Source organism: Cetorhinus maximus, chromosome 23, assembly GCF_964194155.1.
Source record: "Cetorhinus maximus chromosome 23, sCetMax3.hap1.1, whole genome shotgun sequence".
NCBI classification, from domain to species: Eukaryota; Metazoa; Chordata; class Chondrichthyes; order Lamniformes; family Cetorhinidae; genus Cetorhinus; species Cetorhinus maximus.
Genome location: NC_135901.1, coordinates 2872323 through 2890362, shown reverse-complemented (window position 1 = coordinate 2890362; position 18040 = coordinate 2872323). Strand labels below are relative to the sequence as shown.

General features: G+C 44.1%; 2 non-coding genes and 1 gene segment (V, D, J or C); 1 reads left to right on the top strand and 2 right to left on the bottom strand.

Moving 5' to 3' along the window:
• LOC144698106 (Ig heavy chain C region-like) overlaps window positions 1-18040 on the top strand; it is a 336262-nt gene that overhangs the window by 12005 nt on the left and 306217 nt on the right.
• Window positions 2377-2449, bottom strand: trnav-cac (transfer RNA valine (anticodon CAC)). Its single transcript has one exon. It is a non-coding gene; the product is annotated as a tRNA-Val (tRNA).
• On the bottom strand, window positions 4086-4158 carry trnav-aac (transfer RNA valine (anticodon AAC)). The gene has a single exon. It is a non-coding gene; the product is annotated as a tRNA-Val (tRNA).

The window sequence follows — 18040 nt, the reverse complement described above, 5'->3', positions numbered from 1 at the left end:
GCAGATTAACATAATTACTCTCCGTCTCAAAGATGGCTAATAGCAATGAGTGCTCCTAAAGACTAGCAAGACAAGCGATACTGTAATTGAAATCGAGGAAATGGCAGATATGCCACAGGATCACTTTGTATCGGTCTTCAGAATAGAGGAAGAGGAAAAACTACCATGGAACCGAGGAAGCCACGACTCGGTGCAGGTCTGGTGACATCCCTCCTTTCATGTTCAGTACGGAAAAAAGAGACATGAACGCGCCAGAATGTAAAAGATGCCATGAGCCTATTTGAAAGAAGAGCAGGGGAGTTCTCCCCGCTTCCTGGTCAATGTTTATCCCTCAATCAACGTCACAAAGACACATTCTCCGCTCATTATGACGTTAATGTTTGTGGGAGTTTGCTGAGCGGTGATTGGCAGCCGTGTTTCCGACATTACCACAATGACGACACTTCACAATGTCCTTCATTGACTGGAAAGCGATTTGAGACGTCCGCTGGTCGGGAAAGGTGCTATATAAATGCAAGCCTGTCCTTATTTAATTATCATAAACCCCAGTCCTCTGGCGACTGACCCTCGAGAGTGGAAACAGTTTCTCCCTAACTGCTCTATCAAACCGCCCGCCGCCGATCCCTTCCTCAGCCCAATAATTTTAAACAACACCATGAAAACTCGGTTTAACCTGCTTTACTCTAAAGAAAACGATCCCAGCTTTTAAAGTCTCTCCACAAAACTGAATGTGTTCACCCCTGAACATGGTGCAAGGCGGAACATTGTGACGAGATTTTGGAAAATGTTGTTAGTTGGCAGGTGGAAAAATGGAGGAGGAACCAAAACAGGAAACCCAGTCTCCAGTTCTTTGAATAATTACAAACTTTTTCAGGAAACGGATCAGGGGAGAATGAAGGGTGAGCTGTCCGACTGACCAGGGCCTATCCGGAATGTTAAGCCATGCTGTCATGCAGCAGCACTCTGGGTTTCTGTTTCGGTGAAATGGAATTCAGCTGGTACAATCAGGGATGCTGCAGAAAGATTCATATAACAATGTAATCATAAAACGGCAAAGCACCATGTATCTATTCAATGGCATAGGGGCCCTTCCATAATCCTGTCTCGATCAGCTTTTTTAAGAGCAAACGAATTAACCTCAGTTTCCTTCCCTCTTTTAGTAAACCTGTTATTATTCTGAATATCAATTAATTGCACAATTCCCTTTTGAAAAAGGAGATTCTGCAGATTCCATGCCTAGTTTACCTTAATTAACACTGTTTCCCTCACCCAATGCCATGAAGATTTAGACTAGTGCTTCTTACATAGCTATGCATATGAACATTATTTACTTTTTCTATTGATTTCATATCGAATTGACAAAAGTGCGTATTTTTCTGACCAAACATCTCATTATTTCTGAGTTGATTTATACAATCTAATTACATTTGCTCCACAAACGGCTAATCGAGGGTGTTATATCACAGTGGGAAATCATTGTTACAGTTCAACAGAGCTCTGCCAAGATCAAAGGCTGGCACAGTTTGTTTCGTTCATTTGTTTTAAAATGCATTTGTTCTGGGAAGGTAATCTTACAGAATACATATTTGTTTAGGAAAAAGTGCTCATCTACCAGAATGTTTGGAGGACTCCAATAGTTAGACTGAGAGGTCATGTCATTTGTTACAGGAAGACAACTCTGGTGCCTCAGTTTGTTTGAATTTCAAAATGCAGAAGGCTCGGTCCAGCAAATGTCTTAGGCAGCAATGCTTTCTGCTCAATTATTATGAACACACTTCTGCTCCTCAGCAGAAGAAATTCAACAAACATTTCTCAGCAATTTTTTACCTTATTCACCATTCAGTATTAATGTATTTGATATTGATGCCCTTGGTTGGCATGAGGCTCTCTGAAATAGACAACATCGAATTGCAAACTTGACTGGCACACAAAAGAATGTAAGTCACCAGGTAATGCATTTGATATGGGTCTGATTTGAGATGTAGCACAACAGTCAGCATTTCAACAAAATCAAAGGATTTTACAGGGAACAGGCTTGAGAATGATGCGTTAATTAGATCTGATCCCTCTTTGTCTGTCTTTATGAGCACACATCACACTGAGACACCTTTGACATGGTGAGTAACTTTCTTAAGCTGCATCGAAAGATCCATTGATTTATCTTGTTGACTAAACGAGCTGCTAAAATGTGAGCGCAGTGAAATACGAACATCTATCCACTCAAGTGTGTCATGGAATCTCAGCACGTGTTGATTTTGCTGCATTCATTTTGTGATCTCGGTGAGAGCAAATGCAAAATTGCCTGCAACACGGGAGATTCAGGTAAGCTTCAACGACGCAAATTATCCTCGATATTTAATGAGTAAGTTTTCATAATGTTTCTGCCCGGTTTCGAACCGGGGCCCTTTCGCGTGTGAGGCGAACGTGATAACCACTACACTACAGAAACTGCTACGGTTTGAATGATCCTGTCCGGAATGCTAAACTGCGCTGTAACTCAGCAGCAATCTGGATCTGTGTTGCGGAGAAATGGAATACAGCTGCTGTTCTCAGGAACGCTGCAGCGAGACTGATGTAACAATGTAATCATAACATGGCCTAGCACCGTGTATCCAAACAATGGCAAAAGAGGCCCTCCCAACATCCGATCTCAGGTCCCTTTTTAAACGAGAAAACTATTTCGTCACAATTTGCTTCTCTCTCTAAATGATCTATTTCTTCTCCCTTTCATTAAATTACTTAATTCTCTTTTGAAAAAGTCGTTTGTGCAGAATCCATGCCTGGTTTGCCTTAATTCACAAGGTTCACATGACGATTTGGACTTGGGTTCCTAATATACTTTACCAGATGAACATGATGTAATTATGCAATTGATCTCATATCGAATTTCCGAAAGTGTTATTTTTAACCTTTCTATTTTTACAATCTTATTACTTTTGCTCCATACCCCTTCAACCGAGGGTGCGATATTACAGAGGAAAATGTTTGTTCCGAAGTTTAACAGGGCCCTGCCAAGATCGCGTGCTTCAATTGTTCGTTTATTTCATTTGGTTTGAAATAATTTTGTTCCTGGACCGGAATCTAACAGAGGACAAATATTTGTGGAACAAACATGGCAGTGCTGAGCTACCAGGGTATTTGGAGGTTTTCAATCGTTGGACAATCCATGTCACTTGTTGCAGGGAAGCAACTGTTGATTTCACCCTGGTGCCTCAGCTTGTTTTGAATTTCAAAATGTAGACGTGTCCGTCCAGCAAATGTCTCCGGGTGCAATGCTTTCTGCTCAGTCATTAGGAACATCCTTCTCATCCTTGGAAGACGAAATTAAAGAAACTCAGTATTTGTTCCGTTATTCTATATTTAATATTCATATTTTATCTGTTATTGATGCCTTCGTCTGAATTGAGACTCTCTGAAATATACACCAGCCCCGAATTGTAAACATACTGATAGACGAAAGAATGTCAGTCAACAGGTAATGCAAATCATATGGTGCTCATTTGAAATTGAGCGCAGTTAGCTTTTATACAAAATCCAAGAATTTTACTGGGAACACAATGATGCTTGAGAATGATGCGTTAATTAGATCTGATCACTCTTTGTCTGTCTTTGTGAGCACACGTTACAATGAGACACCTTTGACAAGGTAAGTAACTGTGTTAAGCTGCATCGAAATACGTACTGATTTTGCTGCAGATAAAAGCAAAAAACTGCGGGTGCTGAAAATCCAAAACAAAAATAAAAATACCTGCAAAAACTCAGCAGGTCTGGCAGCATCTGCGGAGAGGAACACAGTTAACGTTTCGAGACCGTATGGCTCTTCAACAGAACTAAGTAAAAATAGAAAAAGAGGTGAAATATAAAATCGCATATATCTTACATATTTCACCTCTTTTCTATTTATTAACTGTGTTCCTCTCCGCAGATGCTGCCAGACCTGCTGAGTTTTTGCACCTATTCTGATTTTGCTGCACGCGTTTTATGACCTCGGTGAGAGCAAATGCATTATGCCTGCAAAATTGGAGATTCAGGTAAGTTTCAACGATGCAAATTATCCTCACAATATATTGAGTAAGTTTTGATAATGTTTCTGCCCGGTTTCGAACCGGGGACCTTTCGCGTGTTAGGCGAATGTGATAACCACTACACTACAGAAACAGCTGTGGCTTCATTGACAAAACAAAAGCAGAATTACCTGGAAAAACTCAGCAGGTCTAGCAGCATCAGCAGAGAAGAATAAAGTTGACGTTTCGAGTCCTCATGGCCCTTCAACAGAACTGAGTAAAATTAGGAGAGGGGTGAAATATAAGCTGGTTTAAGGTGGGGGGGGGGGGGGGGGGCGTTGAGGTTGGGGGGAGAGAGACTTTATTGAGCCTGTCCGGAATGCTAAACTGCGCTGTAACGCAGCAGCAATCTGGGTCTCTATTACGGAGAAATGAAATACAGCTGCTGTTCTCAGGAACACTGCAGCGAGACTGATGTAGCAATGTCATCATAAAATGGCCGAGCACCATCTATCCATGCAAAGACATAAGCGGCCCTTCCATCATCCGATCCAAGCACACTAATTAATCGCAATTTGCTCCTCTCTCTTAATGAACCAATTTTTTCCTCCCTTTCATTAAATTGCTGAATTCCCTTTTGAAAAAGTCTTTTCTGCAGAATCCATGCCTGGTTTGCCTTAATTCACAAGGTTCACATGACGATTTGGATTCCTAATATACTTCGCCAGATGAACATGATTTATTTATGCAATTGATCTCATATCGAATTTATGAAAGTGTTATTTTTTCAACCTTACTATTTTTAAATCGTATTACTTTTGGTCCACAGGTCAACAGGGGGCGCTGGTGAGAAGTGACTGAAGCATTCTGGGAGAAGTCACCGCAGCCACTGCGACTCAGGAGGTAATTGAGGAGGACCCACTGTCAAAGAACAGAATAGCCCCAAACATTACATTGCTGTAGTGTTTCCATCCCTCCCTCCTCCTCAAACCTGAAAAAAAGGAGAGAGAGGAAGAGGCAGTGCCTTCAGAAGTGCACCAGACCTGCAAGGGACACTGTTCTGAAAGTGGGTTTTAAAAGAAAAAGCAGCTGATCGGTGAGTAAATCCTGGGAGCAGACTCGGAAGGAGGAGCACTGGAGCGGTGAGTTTAAATCTAGCTTACCTTGGGGATTCGCGTCCTTGTCTCCAGGGAGCAGACTCGGAGGGAGGAGCACCTGAGCGGTGACCTTGGGGCACAGAGTAACTGAAGCCAAAACTGAAAAAGTGACATCGCAGGAAAGGAGTGACCTGATTGGTTGGTAGGAAATCTGCACCAAATTTGAAAAAATAACACTACAAAGCTAATTAATAAATTAATTATCTAAGTCGAGATGGCTGGGCAGGTGATGTGCTGTAGCTGTATGATGTGTGAGCTGGCAGATCCCATTGCAAGCCACAGTGACCACATCTGCAGCAAGTGTTGGTTGCTGGAGGAACTCCGGCTCAGAATTGATGAGCTGGAGTCCGAGCTCCGGACGCGGCGGCACATCCGGGAGGGGGAGAGTTACCTGGACGCTTTGTTTCAGGAGGCGGTCACACCCAGTAGATTAAGTACCTCAAGTTTGGTCAGTGGTCAGGATCAGCAGGGCGTGATTGCAAGTGAGGCAGGTAGAGGGATCCTGTGTTCAGGAAGAGAGGAGCCTCAGCTCTTGACCTTGTCCAACAGGTATGAGGTACTTGCTCCCTGGTTGGATGAGGAACAGGGCTGTAGGGAGGATGAGCCAGCTGACCACGGCACCATGGCACAGGAGGCCATTCAAGAGGGGGGAGCAAAAAGACAAGTGGTAGTTGTAGGGGATTCTATAATTAGGGGAATTGATAGCATCCTTTGTAAGCAGGATCGAGTGTCCGGCATGGTATGTTGCCTGCCCGGTGCCAGGTTGAGGGATATCTCTGACCAGCTTGAAAGGATATTAGAGATGGACGGGGAGGATCCAGTTGTTGTGGTCCACGTTGGGACAAATAACATAGGTAAGACAATGAAAGAGGACCTGTTTGGGGATTATCAGGAACTAGGAACTAAATTAAAGAACAGGTCCTCAAGGGTTATAATCTCCGGATTACTACCCGAGCCACGTGCAAATTGGCATAGGGGCGCGAGAATAAGGGAAGGAAACACGTGGCTAAAGGAGTTGTGCGGGAAAGGGGGGTTCCATTTCGTGGGGCACTGGCATCAGTATTGGAACAGGAGGGATCTGTACCGTTGGGATGGTCTCCACCTGAACCGATCTGGGACCAATGTTCTAGCGAAAAGAGTAAATAGGGTGGACAACAGGACTTTAAACTAGAAAGTGGGGTGGGGGGGGGGGGGGTGGGGGGAGGGTAAAACTCCAACAAGTATGACCAATGGGAAACAAAGCAGCAGGTTGGCGTGTGGGGGGGTGGATTCAACTTCATGGAAAATTATGAAAAAACTGAAAAGAAAGGAGAGCCCAGGAGAGGCTATTAAAGTCCCCAGAACACAAAATAGGGCAGAGTATTTGGAAAGGGCTAGGAATCTAACTTCAAGCACATCAGATAAAGGGACGACAATGAGAAAGGGGACGGGAAATACAGGACTGAAGGTGTTGGATCTGAATGCATGCAGTATACGAAATAAGGTAAATGAGCTTGTGGCGCAGATTGAAATTGGCAGGTATGATGTGGTGGGCATCACGGAGACATGGCTGCAAGGGGATCAGGACTAGGAGTTAAATATCCAAGGATATACATCCTATTGAAAAAATAGGCAGGTTGGCAGAGGGGGTGGGGTTGGTTTGTTAGTAAGAAATGAAATTAAATCGATAGCAAGAAATGATGTAGGGTCAAATGATATAGAATCTGTGTGGGTAGAGTTGAGGAACCGCAAAGGTAAAAAAACCATAATGGGAGTTATGTACCGGCCTCTGAACAGTAGTCAGGATGTGGGGCACAAGATACACCAGGAGATAGAAAAGGCGTGTAAGAAAGGCAAGGTAACAGTGATCAAGGGGGATTTCAATATGCAGGTAGACTGGGAAAATCAGCTTGGTAGTGGATCCCAAGAAAAGGAATTTGTGGAATGTTTACGAGATGGCTTTTTGGAGCAGCTTGTGGTGGAGCCCTCTAGGGAACAGGCAATTCTAGATTTAGTGATGTGTAATGAGGCAAATTTGATAAGGGAGCTTAAGGTGAAGGAGGAAGTGACCATAATATGATAGAATTTACCCTGCAATTTGAGAGGAAAAAGCTGGAATCAGATGTAACGGTATTACAGTTCAATAAAGGCAACTACAGAGGCATGAGGGAGGAGCTGGCCAGAATTGAATGGGAGATGTGCCTAGCAGGAAAAACAGTGGAACAGCAATGGCAGGCGTTTGTGGGAGTAATTTGGGAGACGCAGCAATAATTCATCCCCAGGAAGAAGAAGCATGCTAAATGGAGGACGAGGCAACCGTGGCTGACAAGGGAAGTCAGGGACAGCATAAAAGCTAAAGAGAAAGCATATAATGTGGTGAAGAGCAGTGGGAAACCAAGGGATTGGGAAGCCTACAAAGACCAACAGAGGACAATTAAAAAAGAAATAAGGAGGGAGAAGATTAAATATGAGGATAAACTAGCCAGTAATATAAAAGAAAATTGCAAGTTTTTTAGATATACAAAGGGTAAGAGAGATGCAAAAGTGGACATTGGGCCGCTGGAAAATGACACTGGAGAAGTAGTAGTGGGGAACAAAGAAATGGCGGAGGAACTGAATAGGTACTTTGCATCAGTCTGCACGGTGAAAGACACGAGTAACATCCCCAAAGTTCAAGAGAATCGGGTGGCAGAGGTGAGTATGGTGGCCATTACCAAGGAGAAGGTGCTAGGAAAACTGAAAGGTCTGAAGGTGGATAAATCACCTGGACCAGATGGATTACACCCCAGTGTTCTGAAGGAGATAGCTGAAGAGATAGTGGAGGCGTTAGTGGTGATCTGTCAGGAATCACTGGAGTCAGGGAGGGTCCCAGAGGACTGGAAAATCGCTAATGTAACCCCCTGTTTAAGAAGGGAGTGAGGCAAAAGACGGGAAATTACAGGCCGATTAGCCTGAGTTGGTAAGATTTTAGCCTCCATTATTAAGGATGAGATTTCAGAATACTTGGAAGTGCATTGTAAAATAGGGCAAAGTCAGCATGGATTCATCAAAGGGAGGTCATGCCTGACAAATCTGTTAGAATTCTTTGAGGAGGTAACGAGTAGGTTAGACAAAGGAGAGCCAATCGATCTACTTGGACTTCCAGAAGGCCTTTGACAAGGTGCCACACAGGAGGCTGCTCAGTAAGATAAGAGCCCATGGTGTTCGAGGCAAGGTACTAGCATGGATAGAAGATTGGCTGTCTGGCAGGAGGCAGAGCATGGGGATAAGAGGGCCCATCTCAGGATGGCGGCCGGTGACTAGTGGAGTTCCGCAGGGGTCAGTGTTGGGACCACAACTTATCACTTTATACATTAATGATCTAGATGAAGGAACTGAGGGCATCCTGGCTAGGTTTTCAGATGATACAAAGATAGGAGGAGGGACAGGTAGTATTGAGGAGGCGGGGAGGCTGCAGAAGGATTTGGACAGGTTAGGAGAATGGGCAAAGAAGTGGCAGATGGAATACAACGTGGGGAAGTGTGAGGTCATGCACTTTGGTAGGAAGAATAGAGGCATAGACTAATTTCTAAATGGGGAGAGAATTCAGAAACCTGGAGTGCAAAGGGACTTGGGAGTCCTAGTCCAGGATTCTCTTAAGGTTAACTTGCAGTTAGGAAGGCAAATGTAATGTTGGCATTTATTTCGAGAGGACTAGAATATAATAGCAGGTATGTGCTTTTGAGGCTTTATACGGCTCTGGTCAGACCACATTTCGAATATTGTGAGCAATATTGGGCCCCATATCTCAGGAAGGATGTACTGGCCCTGGAGAGTGTCCAGAGGAGGTTCACAAGAACGACCCCAGGAATGAAAGGCTTAACAAATGAGGAACGTTTGAGGACTCTGAGTCTATACTCGATGGAGTTTAGAAGGAAGAGGGGGGATCTGATTGAAACTTACAGAATACTGAAAGGCCTGGATAGAGTGGACGTGGGGAAGATGTTTCCATTAGTAGGAGAGACTAGGACCCGAGGGCACAGTGTCAGAGTAAAGGGAAGACCTTTTAGAACAGAGATGAGGAGAAACTTCTTTAACCAGAGAGTGGTGAATCTATGGAATTCATTACCACAGAAGGCTGTGGAGGTCAGATCATTGAGTGTATGTAAGAGTGAGATAGGTTCTTGATTGGTAAGGGGATCAAAGGTTACGGGGAGAAGGCGGGAGAATGGGGTTGAGAAACTTATCAGCCATGATTGAATGGTGGAGCAGACTCGATGGGCCGAACGGCCTAATCTCTGCCCCTATGTCTTATGGTCTCATGGTCTTATTGTGTCCACTTCCGGGCATCGCACTTTAGGAAGGATGTGAATGGTTTAGGAAGGGCGCAGAGAAGTTAACCAGAATCGTCCCAGGGATGCAGAACTTCAGTTAATTGGATAGACTGGGGAAACTGGGCTTGTTCTTCATGGAGAATAGAAGGTTCAGGGTAGGTCTGATAGAGGTGTTCCAAATCATGTGGGTCTGAGCCGAGTAGATTAAAATAAACTGTTTCTCTTGCTGGCAAGGTGGAGAGGAAGAACAGGAAGTTAGGGTTTCGGTTCTCTTCCTTGGTGAATGGGCCGTGGAAGGCAGCGACTCCATCAATTCACTGCAGCTGGGAAAGCTCCCTCTCTGTGTGCAGTTTTGGTCTCCTTATCTGAGGAAGGATGTACTTGCTATAGAGGGAGTGCAGCGAAGGTTTACCTGACTGATTCCTGGGATGGCGGGACTGACATACGAAGAGAGATTGAGTTGGTTAGGATTACACTCGCTGGAGTTCAGAAGAATGAGGGGGGATCTCATAGAAACATTTACAATTCTAACAGGACTAGACAGGGTAAATGCAGGATGGGTTCCCGATGGTGGGGAGTCCAGAACCAGGGGTCACAGTCTGAGGGCGCGGGGTAGACCATTTAGGACTGAGATGAGGAGAAATGTCTTCCCCCAGGGAGTGGTGAGCCTATGGAATTCGTTACCACAGAAAGTAGTTGAGACCAAAACATTGTGTGTTGTAAACAAGAAGGAGTTAGATATAGCTCTGGGGCGAAAGGGATCAAAGGGTATGGGGAGAAAGCGGGCAGGCTATTGAGTTGGATGATCAGCCATGGAGGAGCACTGATTCATCAGTGGGTGAGGGCGGTCCGTGGTAATCAACAGGAGGATTCCTTGCCCAGGTTTGACTTGATTCCATGAGAATGCTTGATGCCTGGACTCGATTTTGAGGGCTCCCAGGGTAACTCCCCCTCAACTGTAAACAACTGTGCTGCCACCTCTGCTGGGTCTGTCCTGCCGATGGGATGGGACATATCAAGGGTTGGTGATGGTGGAGTCTAGGACATTATCTGAAAGGTATGATTCCGTGAGGATGACTATGTCAGGCTGATGCTTGACTAGTCTGTGAGATAGCTCTCCACATTTTGGCACACGTCCCCAGATGTAAGAAGGAGGACTTTCGACATGGCTGAGTTTGCTATTGTTTTTTCCGGTGCCTAGGTCGATGCCCGGTGCTCCATCCGGTTACTTCACTTTTTTTTGAGGACATGTAAAGGTTTTATTCAACTAGGCCAATTTGGAGTCAACCATATTGCTGCGGATCTGGAGTCACATCCCTAAAGGACATTAGTGAATCAGATTTTTTTTAAACAACAGTCGGCAATTGTTTTATGGTTAAAAATAGACTTCTAATTCCAGATTTTTATTGAATTCAAATTCCACCAACTGCCGTGGCGGTATTCGTACCCGGGTCCCCCAGAGAATTACTCTGGGTCTATGGACTACTAGCCCAGTGACAATGTCATCGTCTCTCCCTTCTACACTTTGAAATTCAGAACAAACCGAGACACCAGATGGAAACCAATATTTTCTCCATGTATTCTGAGATATGAAGCCTGATTCATGCATGCCCGGTTGCTTCAGTCGGTGGAGCATGAGCCTCTTAATCTCAGGATCCTGCTTTCGAGCTCCACTTAGATATTATTCATTTTAAACATTGCTGTTGTTTTCAGGAGTGAAGCTTTCCATCCCTCTGCTAGCATCACCGCATTTAAGCGGAGTCTGTCTCCATCCCACTTTGTTAACATCACAATTGGTGGATTATGAGTGGAAACTGCCTACAGCTTCAAGGGAAATGCGGGAGACTAGTTTGTAGGTGCCGGTCTAATGTGCAATGAATGATGACACTTTAAAAGTGGCAAGTTCCACTCACGCCCCTGTACCAACACAGCTGCTCAGAGTCACTGAAATAGAATGGTCGCTTCCTGGAGAACTGATAGCATCGGGTCCACATTCGGTGGTAACCAGATGAGAATGGTCTAATTCATAAGATTACAGGAGGGAAATTAGGGAACTGCGCCTGAACATTATACAAGTCACAATGAAGATTTTTCTTCCTATGTGACTTGGTTCAATGAAATGTTTATTCCAGGAGGGGAAGGATCGAGAGTTTTCAGTGTGGGACAGAAGAGAGAGAGATTGATGCAATAATTGCTCTCCCATTATCTGTTTCTTTCCTTGCTTCATTAACATCTCCTCTGCCTTTAGCCATTCGACCACAGTGACTCGGTGTCTGTTTGTTTAAATGTTGCTTTGTGAGAACTTCAGTCATCCTCCAATCTGTTTTAAAGCTGACCTGTTGTGTACTCTTTAACATTTTTTAATGGATAGCTACACCACTAACGTGAAAAATGTTTGAATTGGTAAAAATGGGGAACTGAACCGCATTGACAATCGCAGAGGAACACACACAGGCAGATAGAGAGAGAGTGAGAGGGACCAGAGGAGATGGGGAAGGATGTCACCAATCCATAGGGGAGAATGTTACCAACTTGGCTCAGTTTTTGTTCCATTTTCTGTTGCAAATTTGGAGAATGCTGGCAGAGAAACGGAAATAAGAAAACAGGGAAGTTTTGTTTTTCTTCTGTTTACTAATAATTTGTTCTGCAGGCACCTGGTTAAAATCAGGTACAAGGGGCAGCAGAGTCAGCAAGATTCAAACCTATGAGCAAAGGCCGCAATGGGTTGCCAGCACCTTAACCACTCAGTCACGATAACATGCCCCACGGCTATACACATGCTGCACCAACAGAAGTTTCTTTTGCTTCTTTTAATCCTGATAACTTTTCTGTCTACCATGTTATTATGAAACAACGCAATTAATATGAATAAAGGTGGAGGCAGAGAAGAGGTTGCCAAAGATGTCATAGACGAAAGGAAAAAGGGGTGTTGACGGTGGTGATATTAGCTAAAGAATGTGTTGTTGGTGACATTAAGCGTAAAAAGCAGGGTGAGCAGTGACAGATGGCCCTAGTGGGAGTGGGGTAGGGGGAAGGGATCTAAATGGGCTAAAAGGTGGAGCTAAAACATTGGATGGGAATAATTTTAAGATTCATAATAGAAATAGGTGGGAAAAGAAAATATATTTTAAAAATATATAAATTATTAGAAAAAAGGGGGTGAGGATGGAGGAGAGAGTTCATGACCTGAAGTTGTTGAACTCAGTGTTAAGTCTGGAGGGCTGTAAAGTGCCTAATCTGAAGATGAGGTGCTGTTCCTCCAGTTTGCGGTGAACTTTACTGGAACATTGCAGCAGGCCAAGGACGGACATGTGGGCATGAGAGCATGGTGGTGTGTTGAAATGGCAAGCGACCGGGAGGTCTGGGTCATGCTTGCGGACAGACTGAAGGTGTTCCGCAAAGCGGTCACCGTGTCTGCATTTGGCCTCTCCAATGTAGAGGACACCGCATTGGGAGCAGCGAATGCAGTAGGCTAAATTGAGGGAAGTGCAAGTGAAGTATTGCTTCACTTGAAAGGAGTGTTTGGGCCCTTGGACGGTGAGGAAGGGGATGTGAAGAGGCAGGTGTAGCACCTTCTGTGGTTGCATGGGAAGGTGTCGTGGGAGAGGGTGGAGGTGTAGGGGGTGATGGAGGAGTGGACCAGGGTGTACCGGAGGGAACGCTCCGTACGGAATGCCGACGGTTCGGGGGGGGGGGTGGGGTGAAGTATTTTTTTCATATATTTTTCTTTTCCCACCTATTTCTATTATTAATTTTAAAAGTATTTCCATCCATTGTTTTACCTCCATATTTTGGCCTATTTCGATCCATTGCCTCTACCCCACCCCCACTAGGGCCATCTGTCACTTACTCGCCCTGCTTCCTACCCTTAATGTCACCATTAGCACATCCTTTAGGTACTATCACCACCGTCAACACCCATTTGTCCCTTTGTCTATGACATCTTTGGCAATCTCTTCTTTGTCTCCACCTATCACTGGCCCTCTATCCAGCTCTACCTGTCCCACCCCCCTCAAACAGCTTATATTTCACCTCATTTCTATTTTTCTTTAGTTCTGGTGAAGAGTCATACGGACTCGAAGCATTAACTGATCCTCTCCACAGATGCTGTCAGACCTGCTGAGTTTTTCCAGCTATTTTTGTTTTTGTTTCAGATTTCCAGCATCTGTAGTATTTTGCTTTTATAATATGAATAAAGTTTTAACGTGCAAAAATGGGGACCTGAACCGCATTGACAATCACAGAGGAACACACACAGACCTATAGGCCGAAAGTGAGAGAGGCCTGAGGAGAGACAAACAGCAAGAAACCAAGACTGCCACCAGCCTGGTTCATACTTATTATACTTCAGATTAGAAATTTGTTGAATTCTTGCTGATGAAAGGAAACAGGAAAAAACGCTGGAGGGTTTGGATGACCTTTTATTCCATTTAATCGATAATTAATTCTGTGTGCACTTGTTTAAGATCAGGAATGATGAGAAGTGCATCCTTCGGGATTAAAATATAATGCTGAGGCCCCAGTGGATTTAAGGTCCATGGCCTTAAGCTCTCGGCCACGACTATAGGTCCTATAGACTGTTGTTCGTCTAAAATCATTGATGACTACCGAAGGAGGTCACTCGGCCTGTCGTGTTCATGCTGACTCTCTGGAAGTGCAACTGAACGAACTTCACATATCCACCTTCTCCCCCAGGAATTTATGTTTATACTGCCTCTCCCCAGTCTTTCTGTCAAAATAAATTATCTCCGCTGCATCATTTTGAGCTGTCACTTGTTCGTCCTAAAGCATGTGCTGAAGTAGCCCCAGGGGCAAATCAACTGAACCTTTGGCAGCGACCAGATTGAAACCCTAACTTCTGTAGAGAGTGTGTTTTGAACCCAGCACGTTTGACAGTTCGGTCAGAGACAGAAACGCAAAGCATTGCTTCAGTTGTGAGAGATTGGAAAATTTTGATGTCCAAACCTGGGTGTCTATGTTCATGGAACGGGGAGTAAAGTTAGGTTAATGGAAAGAGAGAGGAAATTGAGACGAATTGATTAGCTATTGAGAAAAAAAAGCTGGCATATATGTGCTGGGTCTAATGGCCTCTCATTGTGCTGTGCAATTTTGTGATGACATTGTTAGGTCAGCCTGCCTGCATCTTTCCTGATCATAGCATCCGAATTCGATTCCTTCCATCTCAGACCCAAAGTGCTCCTGAATGACGGCACAGCTTAACATTGTAGACAGCCCCATTGGGGCTTTGCCACCAACTTGCTTCTCTACTGTGGCGGTGAACAGTTTCCTTTATAAGCCAAAGGTCCCGGTTTGAAACCGAGCAGAAACGTTAGCAAAGCTTGCTCATCCAAATGTGAGGAGAAACTCGATAATTTTGATTTGTTGTTGAATATGAAGTGAATGGAGTTGCTTACAGCTGTATTACATTTACCCTTGCCCTATGTCACAAAATGTATTTGGAAAAACCGGAAGGGGTGAAGTTTCATGACACACTGAGCAGGAAAGGGTGTTTATATTTTGACTCGGCACACACATCAGCAGTTCGTTCAGTCAACAACAGAAATTACTGGGTATACAGTTGCAGATTAACATAGTAACTCCGTCTCAAAGATGTCTAATAGTAATTTGTGCTCATTCAGTCAGACGCAAGCGATGCTGTAATTGAGGCAGAGGACATGACAGAGATGGTACAGAATCACTTTCTATCGGTCTTCATAATAGAGGACTAGGAAAAACCACTCAGGGGATGAGGAAACCGAGGATCAGTGCAAATCTGTTGAAACCCCTCATTTCCTGTTCACGAACGGAATTTAAGCACCATAATGTTTCAGACCTAGAACAAAAAACTTCAAATCCAAATAGCACCACCATCTCTTTCATTTTGTTTAAAGGCTGCCTGATGTGAATCTCAAAATGAACACCTAGTCATTTCTATTGCCCAATGACTCGTTTTCCTTTGTTTGCCTTTTATGTTTATAAGTGAATTTTGTTGGATATTTGTGAGAGTCTCGTTTCATGATGATGATAAAAATATTAATATTCAATATTGAATCCTGGAAAAAAATATTGAGTTGAAAATATTAGAAGGTAGTTCAGCTAAGAAACTGAAGTTATGAATGATTGAGCAGAAAGAATTGCACCCTAGGATATTTGCTGGAGGACACTTCTACATTTTGATATTCGAAACAAGCTGAGGGATCAGGTTGACACCAACAACTGTCTCCCTGGAACAAGTGGCATGGCCTCTCATCTAACCATTGGAATCCTCCAAACATTCTGGTACATCAGCACCGTCCTGTTTCCAAGACAAATATTTATCTTGCGTAAGATTTTGTTCATGGAACAAAATGGTTTTCAACCAAATAAACTAAATTAACCATTTCAGCATGTGATTGCAGCACGGTTTTAAGTTGTAACTCTTTGTTATATAACACCCTCGGTTAACAGGTTGTAGAGTAAATGTCATTAGTTTGTGTATATCAACTCAAGCATAGTGAGGAATTGCTTGATAAGAAGAAACGCCTTTTGTAAATTCGATATGAAATCTTTTGCATAAATAAATAATGCCTGTATCGAGAACTGTATAAGGAACCCAAGTCCAACTCTTCATGTCATTGGGTCAGGGAAACTTTGTTAAATAGGGCAATCTGTGCATGGGTTCTGCAGAAACCCCTGCTTCATTTGGGATTTGGACAATGATTCGAAAAGGGGAAATTCAGATTTAGGGGGAGAGAGAAGGAAATTGAGACTAATTGGGTAGGTCTTTTAAAAGGCAGGCATAAATACGATGGGTCGAAGGGCCTCTTATTGTGCCATGCCAAGTTATGATTACATCGTTAGATGATTCTGTCTCCAGCATTATTTATTATAGCAGCAGAATTCCATTTCTTCCAAACAAAGACCCCAAATGGGTCTGAATGACAGCACAGCTGAACATTATAGACAGGCCAAATGGAAAAAAGTTGGGGCGCATTGGAGGAAGGTAGTTCGCAAATGTGGGAACTTTTGAATAGTCTCCAAATCTGGTAATACATTTTATGATTCTAATGTTAGATCAATTTCTCTGCCACGTGGCTGTATTTCAGCCGAATTGTATTTCCACAAAGGTTCTGAAGTACAGCGAAACTGCACGGTTTGACATTCTAGCTCGTTCAGTTCAGCGCTGGGCATTGTTTGTGTGGTGGAGTGGTCATAATGTTTGCTTAAACGGACCCCGGGTCAAATAGCAGAGCCGGCAATGTTGGGCTCTGGATCTTTAAGTCCCATTGACAGCCCAATATGTGACAAAGAATGGTGATGGGCGGAAAACAACGAAGGCCTCGTCCGTCAATGGTCTCAAACGAAGCTGAAAGGCCATTGAAGTGAAAGATGAGCTTTGTTCCCAGTTGCATAAATACTGTTTGACGTGCTGAGCTTTTCCAGCACTATCGGCTTTTGCCGGAGATGCCTGATCTGCTTTGCATTGCAATTAAATGATATTCTGGTTTAGGATTCTTTGTTCCTCCGGCGCGTTGGATAGGGTAATAAAAACATAAAATGCCGGAAAAACTCACCAGATCTGGCAGCATCTGTGGAGAGAAAAACAGAGTTCATATTCTCCCCTGACTTCCAACCGATCAGACCCCTTTCCTGTTTTTAATGCTTCCTCCTTCCACGATTCCGCTTCTTTAAAACTTCCCACATTTCCAACCTTCCCAGGCTTTCATGAAAGGTCATGGAAGTGAAACATGAACTTCCTTACCCTGTCCACAGATGCTGCCTGACCGCCTGAGTTTTTCCAGCGCTTACAGCTTTCGCTGCAGATGTGTGATCAGCTTTGGCTGGCAGTGGAAGTATCTTTTGGTTGAGGTGGCTGATTGTTAAAGGATCGTTGGTCTTGGGGAGTGATTCTCGATTTTGGTGTTTCTCTCGCCAAAAATGTGTGAGATCTTGGACGGGCCCTTTGATCTTGTTTCCTTTTGGCATAGTCACAAGCTGTGCTTTGTTCATTTGGTTGCGGTGTCTACGGCGGGATTGGTTTACATGGGGTTTGGTTTTAAGAACCTGAGCACATGCTGCAGGGAATCTATCAGCACAACCCAAGTGCAAGAAAGTTAAGATACGTTTTCGAAAGGCTTGACCATGTAAATGGACCTTCACCTTCTCCGTATTCGCCAATTCAGGTGGCCCCACGCTGGCGGGTTCAGGCAGCTGGCTGTGTGTCTCCAATTGTAATCCCGTCTGAGACAACAGGAGGACTGACAGAGCTGGAATCCCACAGCTTCCTTCTCATTTGACCAGCGTTTATTTGTATTCTAGGAGTTACACTCAGTAGAGTGTGAATCATTTCACCCACTTCAGCATTCCACTTCATAGAGAATTAAGGCGCAGGGAAGTCAGACAGGACTGAGGCCAATTGCTGGGCAACAAGTATCAAAGTGCCAGAGTCTTTGGTGAGTGTATGATTGAGTGGAACTTTGTGAAGAGAGATAGTGTCTGAGCACAGGTTTGTTTGTATAGGATTGAATGCCCAAGATCAACGTTAACTTCACAGGTACAGACGAACAAGCAGCAGGAGGAAGCCATCCGGGCCTCGAGCCTGTTCCGC